We start from the raw sequence: 27,777 nt of genomic DNA, 5'->3' as shown, positions 1-27,777 counted from the left end.
AGCAGAAGGGTATAGTAGGGTTGACCCTGGGATCTGAGATGGACTCTGGCCTAGTCAGAGTGCCAACTCAAGCTGTTTTGATCTGTGATGGAGGCATGGCTATGACCTCCTCTGTGAGTCCCAATAATCTGGGCAAGTACAGACAAACACCTTTAATTAATGAGAAAAAGGCTGAGGCCTACAGGGACACAGGGGAAAGTGTTACAATGGTGACACCAGACTTTGTGGACCCTGTACAAGTCATACTTGGTGAGACTTACCAAGTGATCAACACCAGCAATGTCATGGCAGTTGTTGATTTCTCTTGGGGAGGGGTAACTGGCCTTAAGAAGGTTGTGATCAGTGATGACCTCCCTGTAGAATGCTTGCTTGGCAATGATTTGGAAACTTCAGCCTGGTCTGAAGTGGAGTTGAGGACCATGCAGCAATGCTTGGAATTCCTGCACACGTGTTTGCTGTGACTAGGTAACAGGTCAGAAAGTCTAACACTGGACAAGCACTGTATTCTTGCATAATGGACCAGTTGCCTACCAAGAAAAGGAGCAGTAGGGTTAAGGCAGTGCCTTCCCCCTGACTCAGAGTGAGGATCAGCCTTCTGAGGAAGCTGATTGTGAGCCTGAAGAAGGAACTCTCCCAGAGGAGCTTGAATCTGATCATGTTGAGTTCTTAGGGACAGGGGGCCTGTACAGGCCAGATCTGAGTCAGTCGCAGTTAAGCTGACCATCTCTTGAACCCCTCAGACAGCATGTTGCTGCTGATGCTACTGGGAATGCCAGTGGCACCCATAAGATTTACTGGGATGATGGACTCCTGTATTCAGAGAGTAGAGACACCAAGCCTGTGCAGCCAGGAGGTTGGTCATATCTTTGGCATTCAGGGGCTTACTATTGACACTAGTCCATGATATTCCCTTAGCAGGACACCTGGGCCAGAACAAGACCTGGGACAGAATTGTCCCTCACTTTCACTGGCCCCACATGTCTGAAGACACCAAGGAGTTTTGTTGCTCCTGTGTAACCTGCCAAGCCAGTGGCAAAGCAGGTAGCACTACAAAGGCCCCCCTTATACCACTACCTGTGGTGGGGGTTCCCTTTGAACATGTAGGGATTGACATTGTTGGACCAATGGATCCCCAAACTGAATCTGGGCACAGGTTTATCCTAGTGGTAGCGGATCATGCCACTAGGTACCCAGAGGCAATTCCCCTTATGACCACTTCAGCACCTGTTGTGGCAAGAGCCCTCTTTGGAGTTTTCTCAAGAGTGGGCTTCCCTAAGGAGGTAGTATCGGACAGAGGTGCAAACTTTATGTCTAGCTACTTGACTGCAATGTGGAAGGAGTGTGGAGTGAACTACAAGTTCACCACACCCTATCATCCACAATGCAATGGTTTAGTTGAAAGTTTCAACAAAACCTTAAAGGGTAAGATTAAGGGTCTCCCAGAAAAGCTCAGGCGGAGATGGGATATCCTGCTACCCTGTCTTTTGTTTGCATACAGGGAGGTTCCATAGAAGGGGGTTGGCTATAGCCCATTTGAACTTCTCTTTGGGTACCCTGTTAGAGGACCACTATATCTGGTGAAGGAGGGATGGGAGTTACCTCTCAAACCCCCTAAACAGGATATTGTGGACTATGTACTTGGTCTCTGCTCCCGGATGGCTGAGTACATGAAAAAGGCACCTAAAAACCTTGAGGCTAGCCAGGAATTACAGAAAGCCTGGCAGACCAAAAGGCTGTACTGACTGTTTATAATATAGCATCACAGATAAAGAGAGGGTCCAAGGGAAAGTTTAAATACCACAAAACATTCACGTTCCCCACTCTAACAGTATACACACTAAAGAGTAATTGTGGATCTAAGAATGCTGTCTATTGAACAGTGTCTGAGGATCAACTCAAAAAAGGACATAAAGGACCACAGTGAATCAAGTGCCATGGGATACCTCCACACTTGTAAAAGTACCCATCAGTTATCGCTCGGTTCCGCCCTTATCATCATTTGGGACTCCTCACCCCGAGGAGAGCAATCCTGCAGCCACTTGATTTTGAAAGGGTGGTTGCCCTAGTGTGTTTTGGCTGTGTAAGGCAGATAACCGTGAAAACTGAGAGTGCATGAAAATCGACTGATGCCTATGTGAAAAAACAGTGAGGGGATGTAAAATTAGAGAACTAGGAGGAAAGGAACTTTATTAGGTGTCTCCTAAGTTTCCAACGTTAAAAATAGTGCTGAGATATAGTAGAAGAGCAGATAGATCTTAAAAGTTTGACATGTTTCTGCAGACTGCGGACCCACCAAGGTGTCAAGCTGCTTTCTTCAGGACCACATCTCGCTACTGCTTTACCCTCCTAAAGGGAGGTCTATTTATAAAAAAGAGAGAGATTCTTTACTATACGTGTCTCGTAAATGAACACGGTATCCCTCGACAGGTACTACGTCGTTCCTACTGGAAAAGATAGAAGAGACAACAGACACGGACAACACACAGAACACCCAAATTAAGGTCAATTACATCATATAGTACGACCACGATGTAGGTATGCTGATCTCATATCCCCACTGATGCCAGATTATGTGCACACAAATGCGTCTTAGCCATGCATGACTTTTGCACACATGACTTTATCATGTTATTGTGCGGTAAAGGCATGAATGGTAAAGGGTATGTGTGGCTAAGATGGTGACCCCCCTCCCCCAGCCCTAAATAACAAACTCCTCTCTCCTCCCCTCCCCACCCTGAGCTCCAAATACCCGTACCCCCTCCCAGAAAACTACCCCGACACCCCAGCCCATAAAACTACCCTGACCCACCCCCAGGCAAAAAAATGACCCAGACCCTCCCCAGCCCAGAAAACTACCCTCGACAACCCTGCCCAGAAAACTACCATCGACCCACCCCAGAAAACCATCTGGACCCCCCAGCCCCGAAAACTACCCCAAACCTACCCCAGCCCAGAAAACTACCCCAACACCCAGCCTAGAAAATGACCCCGACCCCAGGCCCAGAAAACTAACCCAAACCCACCCACGCCAGAAAACTGCCCGACCCCCCAGCCCTAAAAACGATCTCAACCCCCAGCCCAGAAACCTACAGCCCAGCCCCACACACCTCACAGCAGATCTCTGCTTCCATCCCCAACAGCCAGCAGCTAGATCGCGCATTGCCTTAACCACGTAAATGCATGGTTAAGGCAAGCCTGGTTTTGGTTGCATAGTCAGAACATGCGTGGTTAAGATCATGTTGTTCCGAATGTTTCCCTTTTGTATTATCCCAAACACTAGTATGTCATCACTCAAATTGAAAGCTTGTATTACAGGTGGAATTATTCGGCGAATGACATCCTGAAATATCACTGCAGTCGAAGATATTCCAAAATTCAGTCTTTTATATCTGAACAAACCAACACTTGGCGGTTTGGTCAAGGTGCGAGAAGATCTTGGCTCCGTTCAGCTCCATGATCATGTCCACAATGTGAGGACCAGTATATGTTTCTCTCTCCATTGCTTTGTTTGCCTGGTGCATATCAAAACAAATGCGCACTGCAACTTCACTGTCTCTCTTTGGCACCACACTATGGGTGAAACCCACTGTGTAGTATCTGTAGACCTTTCAATTATGTCATGCTTCAACAGTGTTTCTAGTTCTTTCCCATGGCTGCTTGTAGATGAAAAGCGACTCTGCGGGGCAACATGTCAAATGTTCTCATTAATAAAGTTGAACTTTCATTTTCTTGAGTTTTTCTAGGCCTTTTAACAATTATAAGAGCTGATTTACACTTTCAGACTGAGCATTGAGGTTGTAATTGATGAATATGTGTCCAAAGTGGGTGGCAGTGGCACAGTTAAGTAGGCGTGCACTAGATGAAGTTCCTTGAAGGACATGAATCAGCGCTTTGACTGACTTATGTCCCATGGTTGCTGTAAACGACCCTTGACTTTGTAATAGTTTGGAAGCAGCCCAATGCATACCTTCGTGTTTGACTGAGAAAGACGAGGCGCAGGGTATCAGCTGTTGAACTTTTGTACTGGAATGATGTTAATGGACACACCACTGTCTAAAATGAAGGTTACAGGGCAACTATTTACCTTTGATGTTATTTTAGGACAGCTTCAAAATGAGTTTGTTCACTTCCTTTTGTTGTTTTTCAATGACTTTTGATCTTCTTTGTAAGTAACCAATCCTACGTGTGTGTGTCATTTTTTAGTTGATATGATTAACACACATCTATCTTCTTCACTAATGCTTGATAATGACATTGAATAGTGTTTATATGATGAACTCGACGTGGATCAACTGAGTTTGGTTTCCACTTGTCCTAACTGATGTTGCCTTTTGGCCTTGCGGGTGTGGCAAAAATGCTTCTGGAACCTTCTAGCATCCATTTTTTCTTCTGGCTGTGATATATGTGGTTTCCATTTTAATATGCAGACCGTTAAGAAGAGGTTTTCCTGTTCACATCTGTTGCATCTCTGTCCTATGGATGGATATTTATCTGTATGGAGAAATGCAAATCCACATTGGAAACATAACTCATTTTTTTTTTAGATGTCGACTTGAGTGCATCTACTCTGTGCTTATGTTTGGTTTTCATGATCAATGCTGAAACATCACATGCTGTTTTTCCTTTCATATCAGCAACTTGTCAATCGGCTTGTGCTTCTGCTCTCACAGCCAATAGCATTTTTCATAAACTGAGCATCTCTCTCAACATGTTTCTCCTGAAGGCATCTGAAAGACAACCATCAATTATCCTAAGGCACATGACTTCATCACCATTATGGTCACAGAACTTACAGTGTTTGATAAGTGCATCCAGTCTCTCAACAAACTTAGCCATCATTTCACCAGCCTGTTGTCATGCTTAGTTGAAGATGTATCTTTCGTAGTTGACATTCGGCATCGGATTGCATTTGTCTTCCAATGCTTCTTTTATATTTTGGTATGATATTGCCTCAGCTTGTGAGACTTTCTTTATCACATATTTTACCCCATCAATGGCAAGGTTTTCTTTTAATCTTCAAAGTGATCGGATTTTTCAATCCAGACAGCCCATCTAGTACCTATATACTAATTCTTCGCGTGGCATTTAGAGCAGGTGCTTTTCAGACAGCCTCCGTCATGCAAACCAGGACTGGCAGCCTCTCCGTGCAACACCCCGTTGTTTGGGCCTGGTCATCACACCCAATTCTGAGGTTGTATTGCACTTTAATCGCTTATGTAAGGAACTGTGGAAAGGACTAGTGGCAAGGAAGACAAAGTAGGCAGAATACTTGGTACAGAACTGCCCAAGATCACACAGAGTCAGAGGAGAAAGGGGATTCACGTGGTTCAGATGGCCATTGTCATTTTCCCTATGCAAGCATGACACTGTGCCAGACTGTTTTCTGCTTTGCGCATGTTACTATACACACATATTTTTGCTTTGTGCCACACTGCAAATTACACACAGAACATACTGTTGTTTTTGCGTTCTGCACTTTCCTGGGATCTAGTCTGAACAATGCGGACAAGGTCGAACAACTATGCCCCTTGTTATTCTGTTCAGGTCAGGCCCTATTATCTAGAAGCTTGTTTCCGGTCCAGGGAAGGCATGGCTTGGCAGTTCGGGCTGGACTGTTCCCATGAGGCACAGGGTCAGACTGATTTGCATATGGCCATGTCTGAACTGGGGTGGCAGAGTGGGCTAAAGAACGGTGATGGATTAAACCCAGATCTGTTGACTGGGTGTGAGTGTTTGATTGGTTCAGATACTCTGTCCATCACCACCCCCTTTTGTACCACTTTGTTTGCCATAAGTTGGCAGGGTATGCTCAGACGTGAGTCCCTTGCTCACTTTGCCACTGGATTCAAGCAAGTCGGGCTGAAGACGGCTGAAATGCCAGAAACCGGTCCTCGGAAGCTTGTTTCTGGTCCAGGGAAGGCATGGCTTGGCAGTTCGGGCTGGACTGTTCCCATGAGGCACAGGGTCTGACCGATTTGCATATGGCCATGTCTGAACTGGGGTGGCAGAGTGGGCTAAAGAACGGTGATGGATTAAACCCAGATCTGTTGACTGGGTATGAGTGTTGGATTGGTTCAGATGCTCTGTCCATCACCACCCTCTTTTGTACCACGTTGTTTGCCATAAGTTGGCAGGGTATGCTCAGACGTGAGTCCCTTGCTCACTTTGCCACTGGATTCATGCAAGCTGGGCTGAAGATGGCTGAAATGCCAGAAACCGGTCGTCGGAAGTTTGTTTCCGGTCCAGGGAAGGCGTGGCTTAGCAGTTCGGGCTGGACTGTTCCCATGAGGCACAGGGTCAGACTGATTTGCATATTGCCATGTCTGAACTGGGGTGGCAGAGTGGGCTAAAGAACAGTGATGGATTAAACCCAAATCTGTTGACTGGGTGTGAGTGTTTGATTGGTTCAGATGCTCCGTCCATCACCACCCCCTTTTGTACCACTTTGTTCGCCATAAGTTGGCAGGGTATGCTCAGACGTGAGTCCCTTGCTCACTTTGCCACTGGATTCAAGCAAGCCGGGCTGAAGACACCTGAAATGCCAGAAAACGGTCCTCGGAAGCTTGTTTCCGGTCCAGGGAAGGCATGGCTTGGCAGTTCGGGCTGGACTGTTCCCACGAGGCACAGGGTCAGACTGATTTGCATATGGCCATGTCTGAACTGGGGTGGCAGAGTGGGCTAAAGAACGGTGATGGATTAAACCAAGATCTGTTGACTGGGTTTGAGTGTTTGATTGGTTCAGATGCTCCGTCCATCACCACCCCCTTTTGTACCTATTATCTAGACAAAGCAGAGAGATGCAGCTGTTGTTTGGGAACATATACTTTAGTCATAAAGGTATACACGTGTGGGTAACATGCAGTTGTAGAGGGATCTTTCCAGAGAAGGGAGTGTGACAGCACCTGTGATGTAGATCTTTTATCTATAGACTGAAGTATGGGGTCTGCTGCAACACCCAGAGATCATCTGATATATATTTATTTTGCTTCTATAAGTAAGGGAAGGAGGTTAGGCTACACTGTTGTATACAATGACAGCACCTTTTATGATTTACTGACTACTTGCTATTCTAACCGTATTTGTGTTAGCCATTTTTCTACTCGTTGTGGCACGTATACTGCAGACTAGGACACAATAGTCAAAATAAACATTTTAAACTTTCCTTGTGTCTTTGTCAGATCTTATTGTGGACTGGTACAAGAGTGTGTGCCTCCGCTGTGAAGTGCTACCCTCAGAAACCAGAACAGATATGGCACCTGTAGTGGCCATCTCACTCAGCTTGCCTGATACTATGAAGTTCCCATCAGTTTATGGACTCATGGAACAGACCAAGGCCACCTGCTTGTGCCCTAACTGAGAGCAATGCGAACAACGGGGCTGGAAAAAGGGATCCCTGGGTCTCCGCCCACCATAACCTCCCTTCCTATTCTTAGAAGGGACATGGGACACCTTGTGTACCTCTTACTCACTCTGATTAGGAAAACCCGAGATACCCTCATTAGGATCACTCCCCAATGCCTTCTCAGACACTCTGGTACTCATCCAGAGGTCTACCTCCTTTGCAAGCTCCCAGAGGTCAGTGAACTTATAATCAACCAGGTGTTGGAGTAGTTCTGGAAAACAGTGTCTGAACATATGCTCTCTAGCAATTAAATTGTATAGCCCGTTCAAAAGTGTTTAACCTACTACCCTTCACCCAACTTTAGCTTCAGCCCAGCGGAAAGCAAGGAACAACGAGGAGGCTACTGGGAGCTATTCTTCAGAATTCTGCAAAGTTGAGTTGAGGCACTGAACTACCAAGCAAATGAAATGGACCTTCAGATCAGCCTTTTAAACTCCCTTGCTCTGTTCGTTTCAGGGATAGATGAGAAAATCGCCAACTTGAAAAACATGATATGAAGGGTGCAAGCCAATCCACAAGGGGCCCTGCAAGGCTGTAACTGCTCACCAGCCCTGAATAAACAGGTGACCTTTCCTGAGACTATGTCTCTGCTTATTTAAGAGCAAAGGGTACCAAATGCTTTGAGGGTCAAATTTGAGTCCGGAACTAAACATCCTATCCACACTGGGGGAACTGGGGCAAAAACTGTGGATTTGGAGCTTAACAGGACTTCTGTGGAAGAGCATCAGGTTGAAGATCCATGCCCACATTTACCAGAGAAGAAAATAGCAATGAGATGACTGGTTCATGGAATAGGGAACGCAACAATACAACATCTCAGCACAGAAAGCGAGACCAACATGACAGGGGCTAAGAAAAAAGTCAATACAGCTAAGAGGAGGAAGGGGCCCAACAAAAAATGTCAAATGGCAAACCGGTTACTTGTCTACCCAATCTTTAACAGCCATTCAACGGAGTCTCCCATAAAGTCAGGCCCAGAACATGCAACAGCCTCAGCTCTGGCTCTTGCAGGGGAGCAAGGTATAATCGATATCAGCAAAGAGCCCAAAGGAGCAACTAAAGAAGGAGAATCAGGCCCCCAGGAGTCTCATTTCACACAGCCAACCAAAGAGTAGACCACAAGTTCAAACCACGTTTCAAAGTCAACACAGGCATCCTTCTTTAAAGGTTCCATAGGTTCCATAAAAAAGAGAGGTTATCCCCCACAATCCCCTAGAAAAATGTCACCTAAAGGACATGCCATAGACAAAACAGCAGTAAAACGCGGTCATGGGGCAAGGAATGTGTGCTGCAACTTAATAAAGGAACCTTATAAAAGACTCGCTTGGCCGAGAAGTTCCAATGATAGCTCGATTTCAGAAGCCAGTCGGCAGAACTACCAACCTGGAAAAACATTTATTATGCTTCAGGCTGCCACTGTCGGGTGGACACTACGTTGTCTCTTACCTTAGTTTCTTTGTGAAGACGTAGTGGTTTTCGCAGGGACGCAAGCGACCAACTTCCTGAACAACTAAACTTAAACTTGTGTTCTTAATTCTACAGGATTAAAACTAGAAATTTGGGAGGAGGGCCGGGTACTGGACGTGACGTGGATTCTTGCTGTCGACCTGCGAAGCAACAAGTACCAAGGGGTCAGATATAACGTCTTCTTTTGGTTTTACATTAGTTATCTTTGCTCACTATTCACAGTTTTTGCACCAGTAGTTTTTCTATTCTGTGCCTACCTGCGAGCAGCAGTCGCTAGTCTAACGTCCAGTATGTCTTGTCGGGTTAGTGATGGGCTAAAGTCTTCTGGCTCCTTCTAGTAGTAGGTCTTTAGTTCTTTCATGTAGGTATCAGCTAAAAAAGGAAAGGGAACTGTCATGTCTTTTCCTTCTTATCAGTTTAACATTTTAACTCTAACCTTTCTCAGACTTACTTAAATTGCCTTGCTTGTCCTCTACTTTCAGGGATGTGAGAATGTTCTGGAAGGAAGACAAAATCCAAGAAAACACAACACCCCTCTTATAGTACTGTGCGACACTTTTCTTGAAGCCCAAACGTTATCCTCTTAACCTTTGACATAGAGGCCTTTCAAATATTCAATAACCTTGACATAGAGGCCTTACAAGATATACAATAACCTTTGACATTGAAGCCTTTTAAAATATACAACCTAAGTATAAATATGTACTAATTGTCTTTTAACCAAACAACAAACAACCAGAGTCTTTATCTTCACAATTGTGAAAAGTTCCAAAAATTATTCTAGTCTTTCTTTCTTTCGTTGGACGCCTTAATTAGATTAATGCACTTATCTTCTTTTCTTTGTCTTTGCAGATTCCACCGAAGGCTGTAGAAATCGGAACATCCCAAAGAAACGACTCGACTGAAGAAAAAGCCCCCAACGGGTAAGTTCCTTCCTCCAGTAGCGATAGACCCCAAACGTGACCTCTCCCGACATGTGAAAGAAGGCAAAGCGCCTTCTAGAACGTTGGGTGCGGTTTAAATAGAGGACTGCACCCAAAACGAGCGCACGCAAGGCCACGTTAGGCCGGTAATGCACAGATGAAAAGAACCCTGGGCCTCAGCGGTGAAAAGTCGGAGCGCCGAGAGTCTCACTGTAACAATAGTTTTCCCCCAGACTTAGCCATCAATTTAAAAAGAGAAACAGAAACATTAAAGCATTATTTGACAACATTCATTTAAGGAGAATACCTTTAACATGCAAAGTGACACTTTCAAATTTAGCGATTACAACGTTTCATGACACATTATGGTAACGTTTTTTCACAGACTGTTTACATCAATCATACTGATTTTACGGAGGTGCTGGTGCACGGGAAAGGGGTTTTTTTTTATAATAAACGGCTCTGGTCAGTGCTAAGGGTGCTGCAGAACTGTGTTGGTGGTCTCTCCGTTAGGTTCTTTCTGAGGAATATGACAGTACTCCCCTCTCAAGATCCCCCCTAAAACGATTGTAATAGGTTTTGGTTTCTTACGAAAACGTAAATGGAAGGCCCTAACAGCTCTAGGAGCATTTTTGAGATGAGTCATAGGTTCCCATGATCGGTCCTCAGGACGATAGCCCTTCCAATCTACTAAATAAAAGAGTTTGCCACAAATTCTCTTACAATCTAAGATAGTTTAAACTTCAAATTCAGGATGACCTTCAACAAGTATGGAAGGAGGAGGTTTGATAATGCGAGTCTGAGGATTATATGGTTTGAGTAAAGAGACATGGAAAACAGGATGAATCAGATATTTTGAAGGGAGGTTCAATTTTACACAAACTGGGTTTATGACCTTTTGATTGGAAAAGGGGCCTATAAATTTTGGGTTGAACTTTTTATTCCCTTTTATTTTTAAGTTTTTGGTATTCAGCCAAACCTTTTCTCCAATTCTATACTGGGGTTGTTCAGTTCTATGTTTATCTGCCTTTTCTTTTTGTGATTCCTTTGCTTTAACCAGATTGAATTGAGCTTCTTCATGAATGGATGATAATTTACTAACATATTCATGAATAGCTGGAACTGCATAGTTAGTTCTTTGCTGACCTGGGATGCTCTTAGGATGAAAACCGTAATTGCAGAAGAATGGGGACATTTTTAGAGAAGAATGTTCAACATCATTGTAAGCAAATTCTAAGGTACTTAAAAGTTCTGACCACTCGTCATCTAGACTTGTCATCATACAACGAAGAAATTGTTCTATAGTTTGATTTGTGCGTTCTGTTAAACCATCAGTTTGAGGGTGATAGCTTGATGATAACCGAACCTCCATATTCAGAATAGAACTTAGGTTCTGCCAGACATGGGAAATGAATTGGGAAACCCTATCAGAAATTACCACAGATGGAATACCATGTAACCTTATGATATGAGCCATTAAAAGTCGTGCTAAGTCCATGCCAGTTGGAAGTTTCTTTAGAGGAATGAAATGAGCCATACGTGAAAATTGGTCTACTACGGTTAAGATTGTAGTAAATCCCTTTTTTGTTGGAGGAAGCTCTACTATAAAATCTAAAGAAATGGTATGCCAAGGCTGAGTTGGTATAGGTAAGGGTGTCAACAAACTGCTTGGTGCCTGATGAGAAGCTTTATTCTGGATACAAATACCACACGTTTCTACACATCTTTGAACATTGATGGCCACCAAAAGCTTCTTTTGATCAGTTCATAAGTTTTTTTTGAGCTGACAAAAGAGTGTCATGATGAAGGCGGATAATGGACTCTTGATTGGCTGAAGTTGGAACCATTATCTGGTCATGTACAAAATAAAGCTTATCTCTTTCTTGAATAAACGGGTAAACCTTTTTCCATTCATTGAGGGTTTTAGTTTCCAACTCCTTTTGTATGTCTTCAATGATGCTACATACAGACAAACTAGCCTGAAACAAGTGGTTGGTAGTACAGGATGAACAGAAAAATTTGGTTCGGATTCTTTTTCTCCGATACGAGACAAAGCATCTGTTTTCAGATTTTCTTTTCCAGGACCATATGTGATCACAAAGTTATAATTGTTAAAGAATAAGGACCATCGTAATTGTCTGGCTATTAAAGCTATTACAGATCTTAAGGCTTGTAAATTTCTGTGGTCTGTATAGATTGTAACTGGGTGACGAGCCCCTAACAAGTAATGGCGCCACTCTTCAAAAACTGCTTTTATGGCCAACAATTCTTTGTCCCCTATGGCGTAATTCAATTCCGCTGGAGACAACTTTCTGGAGTAAAAAGCTACAGGGTGCATTTGGCCTGTGTTTTTATCTCATTGTGATAAAATACCACCTAAAGCAAACTGGGAAGCGTCGGCTTCTACTATGAAGGGTTGAGTAGCGTCTGGGTGACTCAAAATTGGTGCTGTGGTAAATTTCCTATTTAACTCCCGAAAAGCCCCTTCTGCTGCTTCGGACCAAGTAGATTTGACTCCTTTTCGTAACAATTTGGTAATAGGAGTTATTGTCTAGGAGAAATTCAGTATAAACCTACGGTAAAAATTAGCAAAACCCAGAAAGCTTTGTACTTGTTTTACCGTTGAAGGACTCGGCCAAGAACTCACAGCTTCGATCTTTTTAGTATCCATCTCTATTCCAGAAGGACTAATCACATAACCAAGGAAGTCCACTTTAGAAACATGGACCAGGCTTTTCTGCAATTTTACATAAAGGGAATTTGAAAGCAATTTTTTAGGAATGGCACAAACTTGTTTTACATGTTCTTCTTCTGAAGTAGAATAAATGAGAATGTCGTCAATGTATACTACACAACATACATCTATGAACTCATGTAACAATTCATTTATAAAAAACTGGAATGCAGCAGGAGCGTTGCAGAGTCCGAAAGGCATAACTTGAAATTCAAAGAGACCAAATTTTGTACGGAACGCAGTTTTCCACTCATAGCCTTTTCGGACTCTTACAAGATGATATGCTCCGCGCAAATCCAATTTAGTGTAAATGGTGGCATCTTTTACCTTGTCTAATAATGTTGGAATAAGAGGTAAAGGGTATCTGTTTTTGATTGTTACATTATTCAAGGCTCTATAATCGATGTATGGGCGCAAATCCACCCCTTTTTTTGGAATAAAAAAAAGAAAAGTAACAGGCGACTTAGAATGTCGAATAAATCCGTTTGAAAGGTATTCATCAAGATACTCTCGTAAATGTTCATTTTCCATTTCCGTGAGTGCGTAAATCCTACTGCAAGATAAAGTTGTACCCGGGGTGAGGTCTATCCTACAGTCAAAAGCCCTGTGGGGAGGAAGAGTGTTAGTTTTCTTTTTGTCAAACACGTCAGTCAAGTCTGCATAAACTGAAGATACTCCCTCAAGTAATAAAACACTTGGAGAATTGGTTGAAAACTCAAACCCTTAAACAACTTCTTCAGTTTTTGCTGTTAGAAAACAATGACTAAGACAGTGAGGAGATTTGAAAGTTATCACCCTGGTTACCCAATCTATGATAGGGTTGTGTAGAATTAACCATGGGATTCCTAAGATCAATTTGAACTGTGGTGCATCTATTATATCAAATAGGATTTTTTCTCTATGGATAGGAGAAACATCCATGACCAAAAGTTCAGTTTGATGTGAAATTTGTCCGGAAGTTAGTTCCTTACCGTCTACTGCCCTTACTGTTTCAGGTTTACTTTTAATGTTAGATATATACCCTAATTTAATAAAGCACTGTGTATCGATGAAATTTCCTGTGGCTCCTGAATCAATTAGAGCTTCGATTTCCCAAGAACATGTAGGATCTGACACGCTTTTTAGGATAACTTTAAGACACAGATGACGACACCCTTGAGGTGGTACAGTAGAGGCCAAAGAGGAATAAGCACTCGACAAACTGACCTCGTCTTTTATCGAGTGATCTAGTTTTTCGACTTAGCTTGAGCTACTGCTACTTCAGAGGATTTAAATTTACTTTTGTTTGCACGGGTAGGGCACTCCTTTATGAAGTGTCCAGATTTACCACAGTAGAGGCACTGGTTCAACTTCCGCCTCTTTTCTTTTTCGTCTTTGGATAAAGGCCCTCGGATTGTCCCTATCAGCATTGGTTCTGTGAAGTCTGTTCTGGGAGAAGTATCTTTTGAGGTAGTTGATTTTTCTTTAACGAATAACAATTTGTGGTCCATCTTCCCCTTTCTCCTCTTCTTTCCGCTAATCTATGATTTAATTTGACCACTAAATCAATAAAGTCATTAATGTCTTCTGGAGGCTCTAAAATTTGAGTTACCATGTCACCATGTCCTTTAATTCCTCCTTCAAACCTCTATAGGAGAGGGAGACTCTTATGTCATATGGCCAATCAGCTTCTAAAACTAAACAGTTAAAACCGGAAATGTAATGGAGTAAATCAGACGAACCTTGTTTTAAACTGAACAACTCATTGTCTGCTGATTGCACAAAAACATGTTTCGCAAACATCTTTTTCATAGCCCGTTCGAAATTTGTAAAATTATATAAAATCGGATCATCCCTTTCTACTAAGGGGACAGACCATAGGGCAACATCTCCCCCTAAATAGGATAACATAAAGGCCACTTTGGATGAGTCATCAAGAAAGGCTGTGGTCTTAGCTAAGAAGTGCAAATGACACTGGTTCATAAATCTGGAGAATTTGTTACAATCCCCGTAAATCCTTTGTGGTTGCGCAAGAGGTATTGGTTTAGGTGTAACAATCTGGATCTGAGTTTGCGGACTAGGAACGGAAGAGGGAGCAGTAGTTTGGAATGTTCCTTGGAAGGTGGCTGGTTTTAGGATTGGTTTTTGTTGGATTGCGCTTTGCAGGGTTGAAACATCCCTACGCAGAGCCGCATTTTCTGTCTTAATATCATTTAACATAGATGCAATATCATGTAAGGAAACTTGCTCCATTGCGTCCGGGTGAAATATTATTCGTGGTCTTTGCCTTCTGTCGGGTGGACACTACGTTTTCTCTTACCTTAGCTTCTTTGTGAAGACGTAGTGGTTTTCGCAGGGACGCAAGGGACCAACTTCCTGAACAACTAACCCTAAACTTGTGTTCCTAATTCTACAAGATTAAAACTAGAAATTTGGGAGGAGGGCCGGGTACTGGACTTGACGTGGATTCTTGCTGTCGACCTACGAAACAACAAGTACCAAGGGGTCAGATCTAATGTCTTCTTTGGATTTTACATTAGTTATCTTTACTCACTATTCACAGTTTTTGCACCAGTAGTTTTTCTATTCTGTGCCTAACTGCGAGCAGCAGTGGCTAGTCTAACGTCCAGTATGTCTTGTCGGGTTAGTGATGGGCTGAAGTCTTCTGGCTCCTTCTAGTAGTAGGTCTTTAGTTCTTTCGTGTAGGTGTCAGCTAAAAAAGGAAAGGGAACTGTCATGTCTTTTCCTTCCTATCAGTTTAACATTTTAACTCTAAACTTTCTTAGACTTACTTAAATTGCCTTGCTTGTCCTCTACTTTCAGGGATGTGAGAATGTTCTGGAAGGAAGACAAAATCCAAGAAAACAGAGCACCCCTCTTATAGTACTGTGCAACACTTTTCTTCAAGCCCAAAAGTTATCCTCTTAACCTTTGATATGGAGGCCTTTCAAATATTCAATAACCTTTACATAGAGGCCTTACAAGATATACAATAAATGTTGTCATTGAGGCCTTTTAAAATATACAACCTAAGTATAAATATGTACTAATTGTCTTTTAACCAAACAACAAACAACTGGAGTCTTTATCTTCACAATTGTGAAAAGTTCTAAAAATTATTCTAGTCTTTCTTTCTTTCGTTGTGCGCCTTAATTAGATTAATGCACGTATCTTCTTTTCATTGTTTTTGCAGATCCCACCGAAGGCTGTAGAAATCGGAACATCCCAAAGAAGCGACTTGACTGAAGAAAAAGTCCCCAACAGGTAAGTTTCTTCCTCCAGTAGCGAGAGACCCCAAACGCGACCTCTCCCGACGTGTGAAAGAAGGCAAAGCACCTTCTAGAACGTCGGGTGCGGTTTAAATAGAGGACCGCACCCAAAACGAGCGCATGCACGGCCACATTAGGCCGGTAATGCACAGATGAAAAGAACCCTGGGCCTCAGCAGTGAAAAGTCGGAGCGCAAAGAGTCTCACTGTAACAATAGTTTTCCCCCAGACTTAGCCATCAATTTAAAAAGAGAAATGGAAACATTCAAAGCATTATTTGACAACATTTATTTGAGGAAAATACCGTTAACATGCAAAGTGACACTTTCAGATTTAGCGATTACAAAGTTTCATGACACATTATGGTAACGTTTTTTCACAGTCTGTTTACACCAATCATACTGATTTTACGGAGGTGCTGGTGCACGGGAAATGGGGTGGATTTTTATATAATAAACGGCTCTGGTCAGTGCTAAGGGTCCTGCAGACCTGTGTTTGTGGTCTCTCCGTTAGGTTCTTTCTGAGGAATATGACAGCCACATGCTCTGGGGTACGAACCGCAAATACTTGCGAGGGGGCCAGTATGCTCCTCTATTCAGCCTACATATCCAAATGACCCTTTGACATTTAAACAGAGGCATTAATCTGAAGCGCAACCACTTGATCTCAACATTGGGGGAAGTTTAATCTAAGGATATTGTATCAATTCAGGATCTCAATTCCTGGACGGGGACACACAGCGAATATACTAGAGTTACCTGGGGTTCTGTCATCGTGGCCCGAGGGTGTCACAGGAAGCGGACACCTTCAAGAGCTGGGGTGTCTTGATAGATGTTCCAAAGAGCACAGGATACCTGCATCCACTCGAAGCACTCAAGAACAAAGGAATACAGCCTGATTGGCCAAGAAGACTTTACTCTGGGCTAAATAATGCCCTGTGCAACTCCACTGAGCATACTACGAGCCCAGCCAGAGACACTACCCTGATATCCACTCTACAAGTTGTCACTAAACCTGATATGGGATTGCTATTAGACACTATGAACACTACCGGAAACTTGCGATAACAAGGAGCGAATATAAGCAACCAGGCAGCCAATACATTGGGAGTATGCTCCTGGAACATCAACGGACTCGTTTTTTTTTTTGTTTGTTTTTTGTGTTCAAAATATTTTATTGAGATTTATATATAGATAACATATAAAGACAATACAAAAAATAGTATAATAAGGCAAAAATACTTAAAACAAATACCAATAAAACGATCAAGTTATATAAATAAATTGTAGTAGGTAAATAGAATAACAATTTCATATGAAAATAAAAAAGGGAGGCAAGCAAAGGGATAATTACACAATTAGAGCATTAAATATTGACGAAGCTACTTTAACAATAAATAGCATCAATTGAAGAAATAGTCAGCCTAAACGACAAAATTATTCATATATTACTTAATAGATAAATATATATTAACAAGCAACCAAAACGATTGGAAAGAGATCGAATTATGAAGAATCCCTTTCATAGATAGTTGAGCACCTCTTCTTGTAAAAAGAACCCATGACCACCATGCATGAACAGATAATGAATAACTATCTTTCCAACAATAAGTAATAGATTTCAATGCTGCTGAAATCAGAAAATTGAAAAGTTCACTTTCTAGAACATCAACATTTTTTGATAAAATAATAGACTTGCAAATCAACACTTGATAAGAAATAATTCCTTGAATTTTTAAATTCTTGGTTATAATATCCCAAACATCTGACCAAAACTTAAAAGACATTCCAATAACATATGCTGTAATATACCAGGTTGTAATTTACAATGCCAGCATTCTGCAGAAGGAAGGAGCTTAGCATGGAATAAAAGTAATGGGGTCCATAACCGATTAAGTAAAATATAAAAGTTAGTTTGATAAAGTGAAACAGGAAGCCAACCAGATATGCCATTAAGCCATATACATTGCCATGTTTTATTAGATAAAGAAAGCGACAGCTCAATATTCCAAAAAGTTGAAAGCATATCTATATTGCTACCAAGAGTACCTGATAACTTTTTATAAAAAATAGAAACTCCATGAGAAGAAGAAGAAACTGTTTGAATGTAAATTGATAAATCAGCAGCAACATTAGAGGGAATAGCATCTGGGAAAGAATCCAAAATTGAATTGCATAAATATTGGTATTTGGTAATATTGGATCAAGATAAACCAAATCTGGATTGTAAAGTTTCAAACGAAATGAAAGTATTATTGGTATACACATCTTTAAGATAAAAAATACCGGCTTTAATCCATGAAGACCAAAAATTAACATTTCTATTCAACTTGATGACATTACTATACCAATGTGAAATATCTTCAGTAGTATTCATGGGGGAAAGAAAAATTAAGTCAAAATCATTCAACATCATTTTAGTAGATTTAATAATAACTGATTTATGAAAAAATTATGTATTATTAGACATTGTTATCAAAGAAGGAAGTGGGTTAGGATTTACTAATGATTTCTCAATAGATAACCAAGCAGGTGGTTTATTTAATAATGAATGAGTAAACCAAAGTAAACTTTGTTTTAAAATAAAGGCTTTATGATAAAGAAAAAAGTCAGGAATACTAAAACCAGCATTACGTTTGGGAATTTTTAATATTTTTTAACCAATACGAGGCAATTTGTTTTTCCATAAAAACTTAGATAAAGATTTATCAATATCTTTATAAAACTTAAATGGGAATTGAGTCAGAAGCATTGCAAGAGTATAAAAGATTTTAGGTGCTAAAGTCATTTTTATAGAATCCAATCTACCCCACCATGAAAGATGCAGTGACGACCATTAAGACGTTTTGTCTTTAATATAGTTTAAGAGAAATTCACAATTTAAAGTAAGTAAGTAATTGTTGATTTTATGGATGTAGAACATAAAATCCCAAGATATTTCAGTTTACTCTTTTGCCAAATTATACCATTCATGGGAAGCATATCAGGAGTACAATATATATTTAAAGGGAAACATTTTGTTTTGTTTGTATGTAAAGTATACCCAGAAACTGTAGAATATTTTGCTGTAATATTAGTTAACACCATCGCTGCTGGTCTCATTCCTCTCCTGTGCTGGGCCATAATAAAAATGGGTGTGGTCATGACGAGCTCAGCTCGTCATGAGCACAGGAGCACTGTACTGCATGACGAGCTGAGCTCGTCATGAGCACCGAAGGGGTTAAAGATGGGAAAGAGGACAAAGAGTCACTTAAGAATAAAAGTACATCGTCCGCATATGCAAGGGATTTAACAAGAACATCTTTAATAGTGATTCCCTTAGATTAGGAGAAAGGGGACATCCTTGTCTCATACCTCTAAAAAGAGAAACTTGATGTGAAATGTATCCATTGATAAATAAACGAGCTGTAGGAGCAAAATATAGAGCTGAAATCATACGTATTAAAGACTCTCCAAAATTAAAAGATGATAACGTATGAAATAAAAATTGCCAATGAATCTTATCAAAAGCTTTTTCAGCATCTAAGGCTAAAATACCTGAGGGAAGTGTTAAAGTAGAACTTTGTTCAATAACATGAAGCAAAGTTCTGGTGTTATTTGCAGAAAATCTATTTTTCATAAAAACAGATTGATAAGGGTAAATAATGGAATCTAAAATAGGGATTAATCTAGTAGCGAGTATTTTTGCATAAAATGTACAATCTTGATTAATTAAAGATATAGAGTGATAGTTAGATACGAGAGTGGGATCTTTATCTTGCTTTGGGAGATCAATTATTAAAGCTTCCGTGAATGAACCAGAGGTAGTACCTGTATATCGAAAAAACGCAAAAAGTTGGACTAAAAAAGGTAACAGGTGTGATTGAAATTCTTTATAAAATTCTGCTGGTATCCCATCAGGACCAGGAGATTTATTTTTTAAGGGATGTAATGGCTAATAAAATTTCATCTTCAGTGATGGGAGAGTCAAGTCCATTTTTATCGGATTGCGAAATCTTGGGTAAACCACAAGAAGCTAAAAAGAATCAATTAAAGATTCATCATGAAAATCAGGCTTATTATATCATTTGGAATAGAAATTCAAAAATTCATTAACAGAATCATTTTGAGAAAAAGCAATTTTACCATGAAGACCATGAATTGAATTGATTTCAGTTTTATCTTTTTTTATGCGTAAATAATTAGGTAAAAATCAGCCAGATTTATTGACATTAAAACTAAATCTGGCTTTAGCATTAGAAATTTGGATACCTGCTCTCTTACTGAGGAGGGAGTCAAATTCATATTGCAATTTTGGGAGTGTAAACTTATGCTGAGGATCATTGGAGGTAATAAAGAGTCCATGTTTCGCAATTTGTTTTTGTAATTATTTAATGTCCGCATTGAAAGTTTTGTTATCATGCGCCACAATGGAGATCGTTACACCCCTAATATAAGATTTGAACGCATCCCATCTGTTAATCAAAGAAGTAGAACCTTCTGGATTAAATAAAAAATAGTCTTTAATGGCTGTCAAAAGTTTTGGTTTGTACTTTTCATTTAATACTATACCAGTGTTCATTCGCCTTCTAGACTGTTTGGTACATGTTGATTCTAAATTCAAAACTAATGAAATCGACGCATGGTAAAAGATATCAATGTTACCAATTTGATGATCTTTAACAGAATTAATTAATTGTCTGGAAATTAATAAACAATCAATTCGGGAATGTGAGTTATGAGGGTTGAAAAAAAAAGTAAAACTTTTTTCGGTGGGAAAATGTAATCTCCGAATATCTACTAATTTAGTGGTTTGAATGAAGGCTTTGATTACAAAAATAAACTTTAGAAGGATTACATTTAGTAAGAGAACGTCTATCTAATAAAGGATCAGAAAGAACATTAAAATCACCTCCAACAATTAAAGGAACATTTCCAACTTTTAGGACCTCTGTAGCAAGATTGGACCAGAACATAGGATCATCTGCAGTAGGACCATAAACATTTAGTAAGAATAAGAAAGAATCATGAACTTTAATTTTAGCTAATATATGTCTACCATCATCATCTGAATGTTTGCTTAAAATTTTACAGTGTAATTGTTTTGCAAAAAGAATAGCCACACAAAGGAGAGGAGACAATCTTATCAACCCATTTCTTTTTCATATAATCTAAAATTTTGTCGTCAATATGAGTGTCTTGAATAAAACAAATATCAGCTTTATAACTTCCTAAATAATCTAGAATTTTTGTACGCTTAACTGGATGACGCAATCCTTTAACATTTATTCACACTAATTTAAGATTATGAACATTAGCCATAGCAGAGGATAGAATAAAAGAAATCAAGAAGAAAGACGTAAGAGAAAGAAAAGCAAAGGAGAAATAGTATGAGAAAAAAGAAGAGAAAAAAAGCTCCAAAAAAAAGCCAAAGGATAGAGAAAAAGAAAAAACATTGAAAAAAGGAAAAACAGAAGACATAAATGTGAAATGTGAAATGCACACACGGTCTACAAGCATGGCCGGAACTGCTGGAGCCCAATAGAATAAAATCTTAGTAACCTGTCAGTAAAGGAATATTAGTGTAGTGTAGTTCTTATATTCCGAATAGGCTCTGCGCAATGGAATAATATATCCTATAGATTAGACGTAGCACTGATGTCTACTAGGTCTCTATCGAACATACTAGACTTAATTTGTGAGTGCCAGCTAGCTCAGAGGTCACTAGAAACTTTATCGAATAAACAAGAAGGGATAAACATGACAACTTTGTTTCCCCAAGATAAAATCGATCTTCAGAGTCGTGGAAACAATAGATAGATATTTCACTCAGTCAATTGTGCATGCTTCGTTTTCTCCAGAGGTGCCGAAAAAATAGATAGATGGGCGTTTTCTATAAACGGATTTATTGAACAGACTTCTTTCTCAGGCATAAGAAATGAACTGCTACAATCGTAAAACTGGTTTCAAAATATAATGCATACAGTAGAAAGAGTAGAATAAAATAATATTGTAAGAGCATTGTATGATTCCTAAACCATAAACAAATACATACATAAAAACCTGAGGCTAAAAGTAGTCAACTGGTGCTTCTAAAATACGGACAAGTTAGTTCTCAAGCAAGGGGAAGTCCCTAGCTGCTGAAGCCGAGTTTTCAAAGAAATCGTTGTTGATTTTCAGAACTAGTGGAAGTATTCCTTCCGTTTTTGGACTGCATGAGCTAAGGCCAAATATGGTTATGATTTCAATGCCTATATAAGGATATGGTATTTTATACCTTTATAAGGGCATGAATTGGGAAAATTACAATAGGGTCCTTAAATGGTACACAACAACAGGTATAACTCAAGTATTGGGGTCATTAGTATCCATTGAATGTTGAGACTGTTGGTCAATAAAATGTTTCAAATCTTCAGGACGTTGAAAAGATTTGGAGAAATTATCCTTCCTAATACGCATCGTCGATGGATCAAAAAGTCCATATTTGAAGCCAAGACGTCGGAGATGAGGTTGGAGAGCAATAAATTCCTTGCAAATTGCGACAGTTTCTTTGGCAAAATCTGGAAGAATAAAAATCTTATTTCCATTAACCACCAGTGAAGGCATTTCTCGTGCCACTTTTCTGTTTAAAACCGAATGATGGTGACAAAGAACCTTAATGATCATTTGTTGTGGCTTGGTGTGATGAGAGTTATGATGGGAAGGAATCCTGTGGGCCTTATCTATTTAAACATTTTCAGGAAATTTAAGCTGCAAAAGACCAGGGATCAGATTTTCCAAATATAATCTACAGTTAGCTCCCACAACATCCTAAATTAAAGATGCTAAGATTATATTGTCTATTGCGATTTTCCATAACCAACAATTGAGAGCACAAAGAAGAAATTTTAGCCACAATAGGAGTGAAAGTGTCAATTTTTGACTTGTTATCTTGAATTTTTATTGAATTGTCTGAAACATTCATAGACAAACTAGCAATTTCCTTGCGTACATTTTTTACTTCTGACGCGTAGAGCCTGAATTTCTTCTAATATTAAGGATAAGGAAGGCTCAGATGACTCCACAAACTTAAATTTAATAGGAGGTGGGGAAACTTGCTGCCTCCTTTCATTATTAATAGTAGTATTAATAGTAGTTTTATTTTCCATGTTCTCAGAGAAGTAAATTAAAATATAAATAGCAGAAATTAAAGAATCCAAAATGCAGCAAATACTGTGGAAATGAGTGCAAAATAGCTGGTGCAGCAGCTAGAATGGGCTGTGGGCATGGCTAGGCCCAAGCCAGTCCCTCTCCTAGAAGTGCACTCCGCCACTGTGGAAATGAGTGCAAAATAGCTGGTGCAGCAGCTAGAATGGGCTTTGGGCGTGGCTAGGCCCAAGCCAGTCCCTCTCCTAGAAGTGCACTCCGCCCCCCCCCCCCCCGACTGAGAAACTCGGCTTTACCTCGGGGCTGGGCTGGGAGCAGGAACCAGGTGGCAAAAAGAATGTCTCCAAGGGCTCCAGAAACACTGAAAATTGCTGCACAGCACAGGTGGGCACTCAATATATACTCTGACCTCTTTATATGCGATCTGTGACAGGAATCATCGTTTAATTCATGAAAAGGGGTGAAAAAAACGCTAGAGCAGGAGCGGGGCGGCCATCTTCACTCGCGCGCTTGCGTGTCTCGACTCGTTTGTAAGTTGAACGATTACTAGATTCTGCTTTATCTAGGCTCCTTCCATGTGGTGTTACTGCAGGAGGACTGGGTGCTGGAATCTGGGCCAGGGACGTTTTAATGATTTTGGGGGTCCTAGGCCAAAGGTGTTTTGGGGGCCCCTGTTCAGAACAGCTTTGATTTTATGATCCAGTTTCAGCTCTTTTATGCCTTCTTTGGCCAAATTCTAGATGTGTGAACATCTGATATTCAGGGATAGTAATATGTGTTTTCAGTATTGTAACACAGCGGCAGCTCACTAATTCTACTGCAAATAATCTCTCAGACACCCTTCCATTTATTATATGTGAGGTCCTGTATTGATCTCAAAGAAACTTTTTATATGAATGTTGCATGAAACATGAACAAATTTTGTCTTCAAAATGCCTGTAATAGACTTTCACACATAAAAAATAAATGATAGAAAAACCCTATTTACAATAATTTGTTTAAAGATTATTCAAGGTCATCAGGGCAATACTCTGCAGAACAGAGCTGGATTTTATCAGGGGCCCCCTGAAAGGCTGGGGCCCTTGGCCAGAGCCCACTTTGCCCATGCCTTAAAACGTCTCTGATCTAGGCTGCTGCAGGGCTTCTCTAACTTTTTCACTCCTGTGACCAAAGCGGATTAAATTTGCACAGCGGAAAGGGAACCTCACAATTTATATATCAACATTCAACAAATTAGAAGGAAAAGTACTTGGGGGCAGTGAGGAGGGCTAGCAACAACTGGAATTGGCCCTTAAACCACCTGAAGGCTCCTCTATGCCCATTGTTATAGGTAATGTATATATTTACCACAATAAATAAACAAGGCTGCAGCTCTCAGCAACTCTAATGGGCAAGCTTACCACTCTAAAAAGAGAGAGATGTGATTGAATTTTCTAGTTTCAGGTGATTTCAACATATTCCTTATGGGGGCATCTTCCCCAAACAAAATCTTGACAGCACAAGACACGTATCGGGCCATATTGCAGCAAGAAAAATTGATATGGCATACAAATGACAAGAAAAGGCCAGTTACTACTAGGGAACGTGGAGCAGCTTGGCCTTTGAGATCTGAAAGGTTGCTTTACCACAGATGAATTGCCAGGGCTTTCTTACCACTCCAAAACAGGGGCCTCCTGGTTAGATTACACCATGCTGTGCCTTGCCTTAAAGTTCACGTAACCTCTTGAGATAACACAGAGTGACCACAGCCCTCAGGAAATAGTCCTGTCAATTGCCCTAGGAAAGAATAAGGCCCAGGTTGATTGGGCAACATTGTCTTAAACAATTAGCAACAAGTGAATCACATGAACGCCGACTTCCTTGCCACACCTCAACCATTGTGCTAAGCAACTTCTGTGGCACAGGCGCCACAAACCCTTTTAGCAACTGGGAAAGTGTTTCAACTTAATTTGCTGGTCGTTAAACAACATCAGTACCTGCTAGAAAGAAGGGCCCAGAGCACAAGGCTCCCCCCTACGCTCCTGGAAGGGGAATTGCTTTATCAGGGAAATAAAAAGGCAGGAAAGTCTACACTGGGGCACTGAGGACAGCACCAAGTGACCAAGACCCATGCCATGAAGTAAGGAAAGCCTAGAAAGCAGTAAAACTGTCAAAGTGGGAGGTCTTGAGAGCCTGGAATGACTCCTTCTGGGCACAATTGCTGTGCAACGTCAAGAAAAACAACTCTGCCAGCTTTTGGCGGACGGTGAACAGCATTATCAGTTCCTTACCCAGAGTGGCAAGCTTAAACATCTCTGAATCTACCTGGGTGCACTTCTTAGCTGGGCACTTTATTACAATGGGCACAATTACCCATGAGAAACACCCACCTGCCTATTAAAGCTAGAGGATAAATATCGAAGCTCATTCTTCCAGTTGCGGCTCAGCCACTCAGCATCGATGAGGAAAAAAAGCGCTTGACACACACCCAGGAGGATGCGCAACAGGCCCCAATATAGCTATGCCATCGAGGAAGGCATGCGCCCCTCGGAGATTCCAACGCTTCACAACTCGCAAAGTTTTATGGATAACTAGCTATTACCTGCCCACAGATCATTCATAGGCACATTTTTCATGGGCATTGAGAAGGGGCCCCAGGTTCCAACAGGATTGCACAAGCAATCTACAAGGAATAGCCCTCTAATTGGATGGATAAACTTGCCCCACTCTTTAATTCCATTTCAGGCAGTGTCAGGGTCTACACTTCATGGAATGGCTCAATTATCTCAAGATATTAAAAGGAGGAGACAAAGGAGAACCAGAAATAAAAATTCTAGTGGCTGGAAAACTTTACACTGCATTAATGACTTTTTAGTAAATAGGCATACATGTACTTTAAATATTTCGCCCTCAAATAGCATGACTCTGCCACCATCTCTAGTTTAACCTTAATGAAAATGTAATTGATGGACACTTAGGTACAACTGCACTTTATTCCCGGGGGCCCTCTAATTGCATGTTTTTCTGATGCTTCTTCTGTGATGGCATAAACATAGCGGCCTTGTACAGCATCCCGTCATTTTCCTTAGGTTTAATTTTAAGGATAAAACAACAGGCGGGCACGTAGGCTTAGTTTCACTATACTCCTGGGAAACTTCAAATTGCATGATCTCAGCTGCTACCTCCCACCTCTGCATTAGTTTTTTTCTGCCTGAGAATAGGGAGTGTTTTGCGGTAAACTAAAAAAAAATATTGTGACCCAAGCTTGTTTGGATTTTAGCTGAACAGGGAAAAGGTGACCAAGAATTGTTTTAACAACTTGCACCTGATTTGCTAGGTTTCTAGCCGTGTATATGAATACATTGTACTGGTTCATAATACAGTAACTAGCAGAGCACATGCAGTTTCTATGTTTTGTATTTGACTTCTTTTATTGCACTAAGAGACAACATGTAATGCAATGGGTTTAATTAATGATGCAAATAAACCTAAACTTGAAACTTACTACCCTCCACCCAACCATCCACTGCCTTGCAGAAGTACCCCCACACCATCCCACCAGGACCGGTGAGAACGTTTTTGACTGCCCCTGAATCTCAACCTGCACTGTTATGAGGTGAATCCATATCTCTTGAGTTTCATTCATAGTGGGATATATTAGCCTGTCCCACTTCTCTAGAGCCAGTAGGGCTTCCATAACATCCCTAGGAACATGCCTCCGTATATCAGCTTCTGAATCCTCAGGGATCTTGGGCACCTCTTGAGTAATGTTATATTCCTCAAACTACCAGGCAATGTCACCCCCGTCCTTTAAGTCACGCACCAAGTTGGTGTGTGGATCCTTCCTCTACCACTGGACAATGTAGTTTCACTGCCACCATTCTTGCTAGACTCTATCAGCTGTTTGACCTTGAAGTCCAACTCCAATCCTCTTCTCTTTCATGCCCAGTCTCTTTTCCTCTAAGGCTCTTTGAGCCTCAAATTTTCTCTCCTCTGCAGTCGGTTGGGCCAGCTGCAGCCTCAGTTCCTTCTCAGCCTGTCTGCCTTACAGCTCCCCAGGAGACAGGGTATGGGAGGGGACACTGCTTCCTGCATTGAATGCAGCAGGGGACTCCCTCTCTGTGGGTCCCCCTCCTTTGGAGCCTTTGTCAAGACATTTTTCTCCTCCTCCTTCTCAGGGCCATCGCCCTCATGGGGACCTGACTCTGAGGTTAACTGATACTCAAGCTTTGGATAACCCTAAGGGATTTTCAGTTCCCTCTCCCTTCACAACTTCCTCGGCTCAGCCATTCTGCAGCACTCAATGGCATAGCTACCCAACTCCATCTGTGATGGGCCCCTGGTAGACACATTGCTCCCTGCCCCATCCTGGGCATTCTGATTCCCTTTTGGAGGCAGGAGAGTTATTCCTGCAGCTAAGGTTTCTCCTCCTCTGTTGTTTCTTTCAGTCTCTTGACTTCTTCAAAGGCTCGGAGGGCTATCTGTAGGTCCAACTTAGAAGCTTTCCTGCCCGCATTCAGCCCCCTCTCCTTCAGCTCACTGGCAGTGTAGTATGCTAGAAAGTTGAGAACAATTGACATTTTGGCAAGGTATCACTGGTGCAACAACAAAAGGAGTTCCAAGTTGATGCAGGTGAAGCACAAGTGAAATTGAGAAATGCAGATTTAAAACTTGCAATGGTCTTAGATGCGGAATAGTACTGAACACCAAATTGCTGCATGGCACTGGAAAACCACAAGCCCTATCCTCACCACTGATCACCAATGTTAAGAATTGGGTTTCTAGATGGCATAGGTATGCACCCTGCCCTAGCAGGAACCACAAACCTACTCAGGGTAAGTCAGATGCATACCATAAATTAACTTGTGCTCTACCTCTGGTAGCTTGGCACAGAGCAGGCA

This window comes from Lissotriton helveticus, chromosome 1_1 (genome assembly GCF_964261635.1).
Source record: "Lissotriton helveticus chromosome 1_1, aLisHel1.1, whole genome shotgun sequence".
Lineage (NCBI taxonomy): Eukaryota > Metazoa > Chordata > Amphibia > Caudata > Salamandridae > Lissotriton > Lissotriton helveticus.
Note: the sequence above shows the minus strand (reverse complement) of the source record.